Genomic DNA, 13,672 nt, shown 5'->3' with positions numbered 1-13,672 from the left:
TTTCTTTCATTGTTTTAATTGTGATAAGATAGTTTGAAAACTATAAAGCTGACGAGTAATCAGTCTGATTTCACCAGGAAGGATTTTAGAACTGGTTAAATAGTGTTCACAATGATAAAACTGGAAGTAATGTTCTTAGAGAACACAATAGAAATTAAAGAATTCCTCTGTTCATGCTCGATAAAGTTGAAAGTAGTTGCAGAACATATATACAGAGAGGTCATGTAACATTGGGACAGATTTTTATGTGTGTTGGCTTTGGATTGAGTAACTTCGACAAAAGGAGTATTCTAAGTCTTAGAAATCCTATTTTGGTTGAGAGATCCAGTCAGTATTTTGAAGGAGGCCAATATTTTCTGGCATTCATATATTGGTGCAAATAAATATTGAGAACATAGTAAATGTGATATAGTATGTAGGTATAGCAAAGAAAGAAAAAAGTGAATAAATGCTCTTATCTTCTCCTGGTATACACAGATTTGAAAAGTTACTAAACAGTAAAAGTCACAGCACTGAAGGTTACACAGACTTTTTATCCTCACCAGCTTCCTGCTACCACATAAAGTAAAAGTGGTAACATCTGTTTTCCATGCAGGTAGCTAGCACTTCCCATGTAGGGCAAATGGATCCCCACCAGTTAAACAATTCAGCTGCATGCTTTCTCTTTTTAGGTGCATCTTTATTCAAATCTTGGTGATATGTAGAAATAAATCTGCTTAAATTCCATTCCCTATAAGTAAACTTTATTTCTTCTCTCTTTATTTTTCTGGGCTCTAATGTGGATTAATACATATATAGTATTTATCCCAAATTACTTTTCCATTAATTCTTTCCTTATAAAGAAGAAAATTTTTCTTCATTGAAATTTTTCTGGCCAACAGAAATCTATAAAATATCTTTCATACAATTATAGATTACATGTTATATCATAAATGCACAATCTTATTCAAAATGTATTATATGCCTAGTATTATGCTGATAACTTCATATATTTTATGATATATGGTGTTCATAGCTTAATATTATCCCTCATAGAAATGAGGTGTGAAGTTGCATGTCCAATGTGACACTGCTGATTTCTCACTGTGCTCTTTTATTTCAACTTGCTCCGTGTTCAGTATATTTACCACTAGTTTTAGAAATGTTCCTCAGTGTTATGCATTCCTTTGGAAGGTAGTTTACCACATGTTTGTTTTAAAGAATTCAGATATACAATTCTTAATTTGCACATAGGGCCCTACCTGAGAACTTTTTACCCAATGGGAGAGGGAGTCTTCCATTTTTACTGCCCTTGTTTGGATCATCGTTATCCCAAGCCTGAAGTCCTTAGAGCAGGACAGAGATGTACTGATTTTAACATCTGATGCAATTGGACTCCTGAGTCTAGGAGATTTGAAATTTTCTTCCAAAGGAGAGAAATATTCTTTTGGGGAGCTTGTGGTTTAAAGAGTGAATCCAGAAAGTTAGAGGACTTGGCATCCTCTAAGAAATTACAATTATATAGTATTCCAATTGGCTCTCTCATCTCCATTTTCAGTTGCCCTCCCACAAGGTACATAATGGCTAAATTAAATTCCATGGAGCATGACTCTTGGCTGTCAGTGGAATAATTTGGCTACAGGATAAATTTTAGTCACCTAAGGCTCATTCTAAAGCCATTCATTATGTAAACATCTTCTAATCCTAGCTCCCTTCTCCCTTTTCTAGATACCAGTTGACCCTTGAACAACACAGGTTTGAACTGCATGGGTCCACTTATATGTGAATTTTTTTCAGTAGTAAATACTATAGTACTACATGATCATCAGTTGGTTGAATCTGAGGATACGGAACTGAGGATACAGAGGACCGACTGCAAAGTTATGTGCAGATTTTCTACTGTGAAGAGGGTCTGCATCCCTAACCCACTCGTTCAAGAGTCAAATGTACTATGTACTTAGAAAACTTGACTATATAATATTATATGTCCATATCCAAAATTAACTTTCACTCGCATATATTTGATTTTTTTGTGACACTGATCACATTTTTCAGAAACTCTAATTTATCTTCCTTATTGATTGAAAGCCTGTAACTATGGGCCATGTCTTTTTATCTTTATGATCACCATGCTTAAGTGGGATAAAGACGGTGAGTAGCCAACTAATATTGGTTGTGACTCACCTGTGAGTTAGGTGCTATGCTTATATCCATTTTAAGCCTCAAAAACACCCATAATATAATTATAATCTCCATGTCTGTATCTAGTAAATACATGGAGACTCTAAGTGTTTAGTGCAACTTAGAAATTGGCCACATGTTTGTTTGAACTCATGTCCTTAAGTTATGACATAACTTAAGAATGAGGTTAATATATCAATATCCTGTTTATTTCACCCTAACAATTGCATCATGAATTAAGTTTCAAGTGTACAAATTTGCCCCAAAATATACCAAATCTGAAGGTGAGAAAAGATATTATTTCCAGCATTTCATCATTATTTATATTAATATAACTTTCTCCACCACTGAGCCAACTTGGTTTTACATGGCAAATAATAAAATCAGATTTCTGCTAGAGTGAGGCTGCTTCCCTAATTTGCAAATGTAAATGTTGCCAGGTGTTCAGCTCCCTTGTTCTAATAAATAAATAATTAGAAAACATGATTAATATGAAGCCTCACTGCCTAGCTGTGCAGAGTGCTCTTGGAGGGCAACATGGGGATCGATTTGGAGGGGGGAATATGTGCTTAATGCTATGCTTTGAGTGATCCTGGCAGGAAAACATCACATGCCTGTGCAGAGCATGAGTGCCCCACTTGGGGCCAGAACAGAATTATGGACCTGGGAGAGGCAAACAAAGATCCCCTTGAATGCTAGGGGTAGAGGTAGGACGAAGCATCACCTGAAGTTGGTTCAGTTTGATACAGTTAGGTTGTGTCCCGAATCAAAATGGTTTTGGTACACAAACCTGTCACTTCCAAGATATGTGGAATTTGTCAAGTGAGCTAGTTTCTCTTATCTTCTGTTTCCTCAGTTTTCTAATGACTATAATAACACCTGTCTCAGTTGTAAATATTGAATGAGATTTTTGAATGTGCAAATGCCTGGATCAGAAGCAGCCCTTTTTAAGTGTAGTCATTTAGCCCTTATTTTCCTTATCTAAAAATGGAATTAAGTTCAGAAAACAATATATATTATATTCCCTTATTAAAAAAATGTAATACTCATCAGCATATTAAAGTCTTTTCAAAATTCCTGCAGTAATAGAGTTTACAAAATTTTAACCCAGTAATCCACAAGCCTATCCTACTACGAGAACTTAAATGATCATTTTTCTAAATACATTTTGGGGAATATTGTCCTATCTTAAGGGAGGCTGTGATGAATAATTAAGATTCCTGTAAATAAACAACTATGGCATTATTGGCTACTCGATAGGAACATGTTTCCCCTTCTGCCAATTCAGAAATTTGGGGACACAAATCCAGATCATTAGAGAATCAAAAGATGCTATCAGTATAAAATTCTGCAAATTCACATTGGGTTTGATAATAACTTGTTGCACTCTAAATCCTCTATTCAGCGCTCCTGATTTTGTGTTGGATTGTAACTTCCTTTTGAGTGAGGAGATACTTTAACACCAAGATCCAAAATGGGAAGGGAATTTATCCACTTATATAATACGGAACATTGTTTTTAAAAAATGGCCAAATAATTCTTCCTGTCCCTATATTTATGACCTTGTGACATTGCTGCTCCTTTCGTCTAGAGTTGGAACATACTTATTTAGCCCTTGAATCTGTGTTTTGTTATGTGACTCTTACTGGCCAATGGAATATTTAAAAGTGAAATGCAAGCAAAAACCTCTAAAATGTTTGCACCTTGGAACTTTTCCTCCCTTGCTTCGCATCCTCTTGCCATCTAGTCAACAAGCCCAGACTGAATTTCTGTGGGATGAGAAATCACATGAAGAGAGGCCCCAGCTATCCCAATCATCCCAGATGTTCCTGCTGAGAAACAGGATGCGTGAGCAAGTCTAGCCCCAGAAAAGTCAATTCAAAACAGAATAATCACCCTGTCAACCAAGTAAATCATGGGAAATAATAAGTGGTTTTTATTTTAAATCACTGAGTTTAGGGGTAATTTTAATGCTGCAGTAGATAACTGATACAAGCAAATGGTCATGAGTCCTTTGAAGACAGGTTCTAGTCTAGCTCACTTTTCCAGGGCCTACCACAAAGTCCTATCTCAAAATATATGCTTTTTTCTGTCTTGCCTTTATTTTTAGGTATCTAAACTGGGTCTCAGAAATATTTTTATTGAGTTATAATTAATGTACAATATTATATTAGTTTCAAGTGTACAACCTAGTGATTTGATATTTTTACACATTATAAAATGATCACCACAATAAGACCAAATACCATGTATCACCATAATATTAACTCACTAACTTAATATCACATAGCTCATAAATGCCAGTCACCAATCTAGTTGTGGTCTCATAAGACCTAAAGAATTTTTTCTCTACATTATGACATTCTACTTCTAATTTTGTCTGTGATACTAAAATTTGGGAGAACAGCTTTTCTTGGAATTTCAGTGCCGGTCTCATACCCTAGATATCTATTATGCAACTTACAATAAGTAATAACTAATGTTTCATAAGTTGAGGGCAATCAAATCACCTCCTCAGCTGATTGCTTTAGAGATGCTCAGAGGGATGACTTCCAAGTTATAAGAAATTGAAGACACCCGCTATCTATTACATGGATGACAGTGTGCTGGATGAGTAATTTAAGTGCTTCCAATGGAATTATCTCTTCAGAAAATCTTGATTATCACTAAATATATAGATGTCATCTACACATTTGTGCATCAAATAATTGACTTACAAATGTTTTACATCAGCTTTGTTTAATTATGACTCTTCAAACAAAAAAAGATAATAAAACAGATATAATTGTCTTTATCTGTTGGTTTTTTTATCCAGAGGGTTTCTAAAGTATAGTAAGAAATACTTTCATCATCACCCTCATCATCATTACTATCTATGTATCTACCATAGACTCAGTGGATTAATGGTTAATGATCATATCGTTGTTGATAATATTTATATCTCCAGGGGCAGTACAGTATAAGGGCATGGAGTGTTTGTAGAGTGAATGAATGAATGAGTGAATGAAACATGACTATTATCAACCGCATCACTACCTTGTTACTGGCAGTTGCATTTTTATTGATTTTATAGTGTTTTAATGATTAAAACCCACATAAAGCAATTAGATGTTAAATATAAACCCCAGAAGTTTTTTACTTTAAATAATAATAAAATAAATTTAGCATTTGAAATAAATCAGACCCAGATAAATGAAACAATTTGCCTAAAATTATCTGCTTTATAATAGCTGAAAAAAATGTGGACCCAGATTTTCTGATTCATAGCCACAGATACATAGAAACATCATGTTCGTGATTGTTAAACCAAATGTTGTAATTTTACTGGGTAGATTACTGAAAACAACAGATGATAACTGACAAGGAAGATACTCATAAAATTAGAAATGGAACTTAACTGAGAAGAAGTTATCTGTGAAAACAGAAAAGGTGGTTTTCCAGATAGAGAGAATGAGTTGTGGAGAGAAATTGAGACAGAGAGTAACCCAGTTTAAATCTGCAAAAATCTAGTATGAGTAATGATACAAAATGCCCCCTTTACTTTTTGGCTTAAAAAAAAAAAATGGAGATGAAATTCATATAAAATAAAATGAACTATTTTAAAGTGTACATTCTACTGGAATTTAATACATTTATAATGTTGTGAAACACTACCACTATTACATGTTTCAAAAATAGTTTTATCACCCCAAAAGGAAACCCCATACCTATTAAGTAGTTCTAATCGTGCCCCCAATATCCCAACAACTGGCGATCACCAGTCTGCTTTCTGCCTCTGTATAGATTTGCCTATTCTAGATATTTCAAGTAAGTGGAATCATACTACATATGACCTTTGGGATCTGGCTCCTTTCAATTAGCATTATGTTTTAAGATTCAATCAACTTGTGGCATGTAGAAGTAATGCATTCCTTCTCTGAGTAATTTTCCATTCCATGTACATGCCACATATTGTTTACTCACTTATCTGTTGATGAACATGTGAGTCGTCTTTACCTTTTGGCTATTATAAATAGTGCCACTATGAACATTTGTGAACAAGTATTTGTTTGAATACCTGTTTTCTACTCACTTGGGTATATACCTAGGAATGGAATTCCTGGGTTATACAGTAATTCTGTATTTATTTTTTTTGAAAAAATGCCAAACTGTTTTTTACAGTGGCTGCAACATTTTATATTCCATTTTATAGCAACGTATGGGGGTTCTGATTCCTCCACATACTTGCTAACACTTCTTATTTTCCATTTTTTTAAATGATAGCCATTTTAGTGGGTGTAAATTGGCATCTCATTCGGCTTTTGATTTGCACTTCCCTAACGGTTAAGCATCTTTTTATGTACTTGCTGGCCTTTAATATACCTTCTTTTGAGAAATGGCTCTTCAAGTACATTGACAAAATTTTAATTGGGTTGTTTGTTTTTGTTGTTGAGATGTAGGAGTTCTTCATATAGTCTGGATACTAAAAAATTAAATCAGATATTTGCAAATTATTTTCCCATTCTCAAAGTTGTTTTTTCACTTTCTAGATAACATCCTTTAATGCACAAAAGTTTTTAATTTTGATAAAGACCTATTTATCTATTTTTTGTTATTATTTTTGCTTGTGCTTTTGGTGTCACATCTAAGAATGTGACAAATGTCATGAAGTTTACCCCTATGTTTTCTTCTAAGAGTTTTAAATTTTAGCTCTTACAGTTAGGTCATTGATCCATTTTGAATTCATTTTGAAATATGGTATAAAGTAGGGCTCCAAACACATTCTCTTACATGTGGAAACACAGTTATCCCATAATTATTTGTTGAAGAGATTATTCCTTTTCCATTGAATGTTCTTGGCACCCTTGTAGAAAATCAATAGGCCATAGAGGTACGGGTTTATTTCTGGACTCCCGATTTTACATTCACCTATATGATTATCCACATTGTTTTCATAACTCTTGTTTTTTAGTAGTAAGTTTTGAAATCAAGAAGAGTGAATCTTCCAACTTTGTTCTACTTTTTCAGTATATTTTGACTATTTGGGGCCCCTTGAAATTCCATATGAATTTGATAATAGGGTTTTCCATTTCTGCTACAAAAGAGCCATTCAACTTGTAATAGGAATTGTTTTGAATCTGTAGATGATTTGGCTAGTAATGCTATCTTAACAATACGTCTTTCAATTCACTTAGGTCTCCTTTAATTTCTTTCAGTAATGTTTTTTAGCTTTCAGTGTATAAATTCTTCACCGCCTTGGTTACATTTATTCCCAGCTATGTTATTCTCTTAGATGCAACTGTAAATGGAATTGTTTTCTTAATATCCTTTTTGGATTGTTCATTGCTAGTGTATAGAAATACAAATGATTTTTATGTGCTCATCTTGTATCCTGCAATTTTGCTGAATTTGTTTATTAGTGTTAGCATTTTTATAAATTTTTAAAGAATCTTTAGATTCTTTTTTTGTCTGTCAAAAATCAGTTTATATTTGTGTGTGTCTATTTCTGGGCTCTCTATGATGTTCCATTGATCTATTTGTCTGTTCTTTCACCACTATCACAATGCTTGGTTAATGTGGCTTTATGGTAAGTCTTGAAGTCTGGTACTATCAGCCATCTGTTTTTGGTCTTTTACGTCTATATTGTGTTGGCTATTCTGTGTCTTTTGTCTCTCCATTTGAACTTTAGAATCAGTTCATTGATATCCACAAAATGAGTTCTTGGGATTTTGGTTGGCATTGCATCAGACCTATACATCAAGTTGGTAAGAACTGATATCTTGATAATATTGAGTCTTTCTATGTGTGAACATGAAATATCTCTCCATTTATTTAGTTCTTTAACTTCCCTCATCAAGTTGGGTAGTTTTTTTCTCATACAGATCCTATATATATTGTTAGATTTATATCAAAGTATTTCAATTTTGATTGAGTTGAAATTTCATTGAGTTCCTTGGATATATAGATTTGTGTCTTTTATCAAATTTAAGGCATTTCTGGCCATTATTTCTGCAAAAAGTTTTCCTGTCTCTTTCAATCCCCTCTCACCTCCTGGGACTCCTAGTATGTGTATATTAGTGCACCTGATCTTGCACCACTAGTCTCAGGTTCTGTTTATTTTTCGTCATTCTTTCATTCTACTCCTCAGACTTGATCATTTCAAGTGGCCTATCTTCATGCTCACAAATTCTTTCCTTTGTTTGCTAAAATATGCTATTTAAACCTGCAGGTGAATAGTGAATTTTCATTTCATTATTTTACTTTACATCTCCAGAATTTGTTTCTTTTTGTAATTTCCGCATCTTTACTGACAGTCTCTATTTATTGGGCTGTCATTCTCCTTGTTTCATTTCGCTCTTTGTCCATGGTTTCCTTTAGCTCTTTCAGCATTTTTAAGATACTTGATTCAAAGTATTTGTCTAGTAAGTCTAATGCTTTTGCTTCCTCAGGGACAGTTTCTGTTTATTCTGTTATTGAGCCATATTTTGTTGTCTTTGTATGCTTCATAACTTGTTATTGAAAACATTATAATGTGTTAACTGTGTAAAGCATATGCTTCTCCTTCCTCAGGTTTTGTTTTTGTGGCTTACTGTTAGTGTTAGTTGTTATTTTGTCTGTGTGTGTATGACTATCAGCTTGGTGCTTTGTGAACACCTAGAGGGGTGGGATAGGGCGGGTGGGAGGGAGAAGCAAGAGGGAGGAGATATGGGGATATATGTATATGTATAGCTGATTCACTTGGTTATAAAGCAGAAACTAACACACCATTGTAAAGCAATTATACTCCAATAAAGATGTTAAAAAAATAATTAATTAATTAAATAAAATGCAATATCCTAAAAAAAAATACATTTTAAAATTTCTGTATTCTTTGTTGTGTGTGGTTTGTAAAGCCTCTCTTCCTCTAGTTTGTGCTTTGCTAGGGTTTTGACAGAGAATTTTTTGAATGCCTGGAGGCAAAAAGTCAAAATAAGTGAGAGCCAAATAGAATAGTCAGATAGATAGATTGATACATACATACATGCATACATACATCACTCCCACTCTTTGTACATTGGCTTTGAGATGGGACACTCCTTCAATGCTTCAAAGGCCACTTTAAACTCAGTCTTAGCCTTCACTTGCTGCTTGTTCTGAGCATAAAGACTAACCAGAGAGACTTCCCTGGTGGTGCAGTGGTTTAGAATCTGCCTGCCAATGCAGGGGACACAGGTTTGAGCCCTGGTCCGAGAAGATCCTACATGCTGAGGAGCAACTAAGCCCGTGCGCCACAACTACTGAGCCTATGCTCTAGAGCCCACGTGCCTAGAGCCCGTGCTCTGCAACAAGAGAAGCCACCATAATGAGAAGCCTGCGCACCACAACAAAGAGTAGCCCCCACTCGCCACAACTAGAGAAAGCCTGCGCGCAGCAACGACGACCCAATGCAGCCACAAAAAAAAAAAAAAAAAAGACCAACCAGAGGTGAAAGCTCATATCTTCTCAGATCTTTTCTAAGCCTATGTCTTGCCTTGGGTATGCACACTGCCTTCTAAATTTCCTGATATATGCATGTGATTGTCAATGGCCTGATGTCTAAAGAAAATCTCTCCCCAGCGTTCGGTGTAGATATTGTTTACCTCAATCGTAATATTTTGCCTCAAGTGACAATGGGTTGTTATTTTGGCTTACAATGTTTTCAAAGATTTCCCTCTGCTCTTTAGCCTCTTTGCTACCCTGAGAGAATTATGAGTTAGCTTTTTTTTTATAATGACCTTGAGGGCAAAATTACATGTGTAAACTGATTTGGGCTCCATATATGAAAGAGTGTAATCTTAGCAAAAATGTGTAAGCAACTCACTTGGAAGCTGAAGCAGTATTTATTGTCAATGATGCGGAAGTGTTAATCATTGTCACAAAATGTTGCCTAATAAATAAAGACATAAACTCACTGGCATATAAGAGGAATTTATTACTTGCTTATGGGTGTGATGGTCAACTTGTGTAGCTATGCTCCACGTATCTCATTCTCAGCCTCAGGTTGGAGGAGCAGTAGCTACTCATGATATTTTTAAAGGGAATGGTAAAGGCTCGAGAGAGCAAGCCAAAATGTGTACATAAATTTCATGATTTTGTTAACATTCCATTGGCCTAAACAAATCACATGGCCAAGCCCAGATCCTTGGAATGGTTGGTATACTCTGTGTGCCATGAGACCATGGCAAGGGTGTGGATTTATAAAATTACTAAGGAAGCTTGAAAAATTGAGTCCAATAATTAAATCTACATGTATAAAGAAGGGGATTGTTGCATCACATTGCTAAGTTTTGAGAGAAATGTGGTTTTCTTTAAAAAGTATTTAACATCCAAATCTGAAACTTTATCAACTATGAGTTTCAAATTAAATATCACTTTAGCCAGGAATATTGGCATGGCTCATACAGCAAACTAACATTCATTGACTATATACTTATAAATGTAAATGACACTAACTGTAGATTATATGTGTTCTTCCCAATAACTCTGCAGGCAGATATTTTACAGCCCTTTTTCAGATGGGAAAAACAAAATAATTTAAAATAACCTATCCAGAGAAATAGAATAATCAGCATATTTAGCTCACCATGTACCAGGCAATGGTATACATTTTTTACATGGACTAACTCATTTAGTGTTTACTAAGTTTTTTATTTTTTAATCAAGAGTCATTATTCTCTCTGTTTGATAAAGAAATAGTTGAACCTAGAGATTATCATACTAAGTGAAGCCAGACAAAGACAAATATTACATGATATTAGTTATATGTGGAATCTAAAAAAATAATACAAGTGAACTTATTTACAAAACAGAAACAGACTCACAGACTTGGAGAACAAACTTATCGTTACCGGAAGGGAAGGTGGTGGTGGGGGATGAATTAGGTGTATGAGATTAACAAATACACACCACTATATATAAAAAAAGATGAACAACAAGGATTTTCTGATATATATATATATATATATATATCAGAAAATCCTTGTATATATATATATATATAAAATCCTTGTATATATATATATATAATCCTTATATATATATATATATATTAGATCTATCTATCACTTTGCAGCACACCTGAAACTAACACAATATTGTAAAGCAACTATATTTCAATTAAAAAAAACTTAAAAAAAAATTGAGGCATAGAGGTAGTATGTGCCTTGCCCAAGATTACTGAGGTAGCAAATGGCTGAGCCAAGATTTAACCACAGGAAATGTGGCTGTAGAATATAAGTTTGTAAATGTAATGCAGAAAGTAGATTAGTCAAGTTCCAAACATTTATGTTACATAAAACCAAAGCAAGGAGAAATAAGTTACCCGGGAATGGAGGTAATTTTCAATTGGTCACGTTTCTGTATGGATAGAATTCCTCACAAAGAGATAAAACAAATACAATGCCTCTCAAAGTATCCAAATTCTTTGAGAATTAAAAGGAGGTTCAAGAATGATGATTACTTTTAAAAAGCAGTCAACAAAACTGAAATGCTTAAGCCCTTCCATTTCTTTGTCTCAAAATGATCAAGTTCATTTCCAATTTTGTTTCTCTTTCTGATTAAAAAAAAAATAGAATAGACTTTTAGTTCCTTGTTATGTTGCTCAGGGTATGAAAGTACCATTTGCTGCTCTGGAGCCTCAGTAGAAAATCCCCCATTTAACCTGATGTCTGGGATCAGTGTCTGGTTTTGACACTAGATGTCTGCTGCGATTGATACCTGTAAGTGCAAAAGTCACTGTGGTGTATATAAGAGGTACCAGGAGTCCTGGGCAATGTCATCAGACTTCTCACATGTTCCCAACACTTGAGGAGTGGGATATACACACACACACACACACACACACACACACACACACACACACACACACTTGAGGAGTGGGTTTTGAGTTTTGCAAAGATCTTAAGAGTTAGGACTCAATCTGATCTTTTCTGCAAGTCATATTGATGAATGTATTTCCATAATGAACAAATGTGAAGTGTCAAGTCAGCATGGAGGTTTTGTATTAAGCACTCTACTTGTCAGCCAAAATGTTATACTTCCCTGAATGATGATAATGATGATGATGATGATGATGATGATATGCTAATAGCAACAATGCTAATGGTGGTAAAATAATAATAGAGCTAACATTTTACTAGGGGCATTATATGAAATGTCTCTTTTAATATCTCAATAACTCTTAATTTATTATTAATATACCCCTTTTACTGATCACAAAACTATGCCCAAGAATTACTTTCTCAAGGACATGCAGCTAACAAATATTTATCAAGGTCTAGAAAACAGGCTTAAGCAACTTGCTCTACTACGATATGGTTTAGCCATACTCTTTTATCTCTTGGGGTTAGCACATGCTATTTTAAAGTCTTTCTGCTGGTTCATGTTTTTCTCAACCCCCTTCACCTTTCATGCCCACCAGCAATTCAAGCACTACTTCTAATAGGTGCCTCAAGTTGCCATAGGATTGCGTTACCTGTCCCATTTACCTGGGTTACCTGTTAACTTTTCTGAGCTCTCCTGCAAGATATAAATTCCTTGAGAGTAGAGGTTATGACACCATTGTAAATCCTGTGTGTAATGAGTAGTGGCTTAACACATATTTGGTGAATAAATTATTCCCATGGATTTATGATGGCAGCTGTTACATAATAAATTCATGCCATGATCTAGGTGGTTGAGGTAGTCATCCCTAATCCTCATAATAGCTCTGTAAGGAAAGTGTATTTTTAGAATTATTTTTACTACTATCACTACTGCTGCCACTACTACAACTATTATTATTATTATTGGTATTTTAAAAATGAGGGAGTAGAAGTTCAGATAGTTTAAGTAACCAGTTCTCACTCACTCTGCTACTAATTGACAAAGCTAAGACAATTTTGTGACTGTGACTTTGTCCCCTCTTGAAGTAGCTTTTAAATTTGCCATATGACTAATGTCAAGTGATTAAGCCATGATGCTCTATAATTTTGCTTGAGTTGCTTCTGTTGCCATCCATCTTTTTCAGCCCTAAGTTGGTGCTACTGAGAGAGAAAAGAGAAAATCTCTACCGTTGCAAGAGCCTTTGTGAAAGCAGTCTAATCTTTCATCTCCTCCTGGAGTCTCCTATATTTGCATAATTGTTTTGACTCTGCTGTCTCTATTGAATCTCCCTCTCTCTCTTCCTAAAGTTCAAGAACAAGGGCAGATGCCCTTGTGCACACTCCATTCAGGAGTGGCCCTTGGCCACCTCATTTCTCAGTGGCTTTTGTTGTGCTCATCTGTTCAGGAAGCCTGGCTCTACTAGGGCTCATTTGCTGGTTAACTGCATTCTCAGATCCTCCAAGAAGGCTGGCACATCTGCTCTCCACTTCGCAGTCTTTTTTGATCTCTCTGGAAACACCCAACTTTGATTATGTGAAAATCTTCTGTAACTGTAATACATGCCTGGAAAGCAACTGAAAACTTCGTTGTGACAATTTTGACCTGAAAGAGAGGCTATTTTAGGGCTTGTGTGTAGTGACAAAAAGAAAAA

At 34.9% G+C, this 13,672-nt stretch overlaps 1 long non-coding RNA gene across 3 annotated transcripts in view; it reads right to left on the bottom strand.

Moving 5' to 3' along the window:
* Positions 1-13,672, bottom strand: part of LOC309617208 — a 219,152-nt gene that overhangs the window by 82,210 nt on the left and 123,270 nt on the right. The gene's annotated exons all lie outside the window — the stretch shown is intronic.

The sequence above is a fragment of the Balaenoptera borealis genome, assembly GCF_965194805.1.
Source record: "Balaenoptera borealis genome assembly, chromosome: 19".
Taxonomy (NCBI): domain Eukaryota; kingdom Metazoa; phylum Chordata; class Mammalia; order Artiodactyla; family Balaenopteridae; genus Balaenoptera; species Balaenoptera borealis.
Note: the sequence above shows the minus strand (reverse complement) of the source record. Positions and strands in the feature narration are given on the sequence as shown.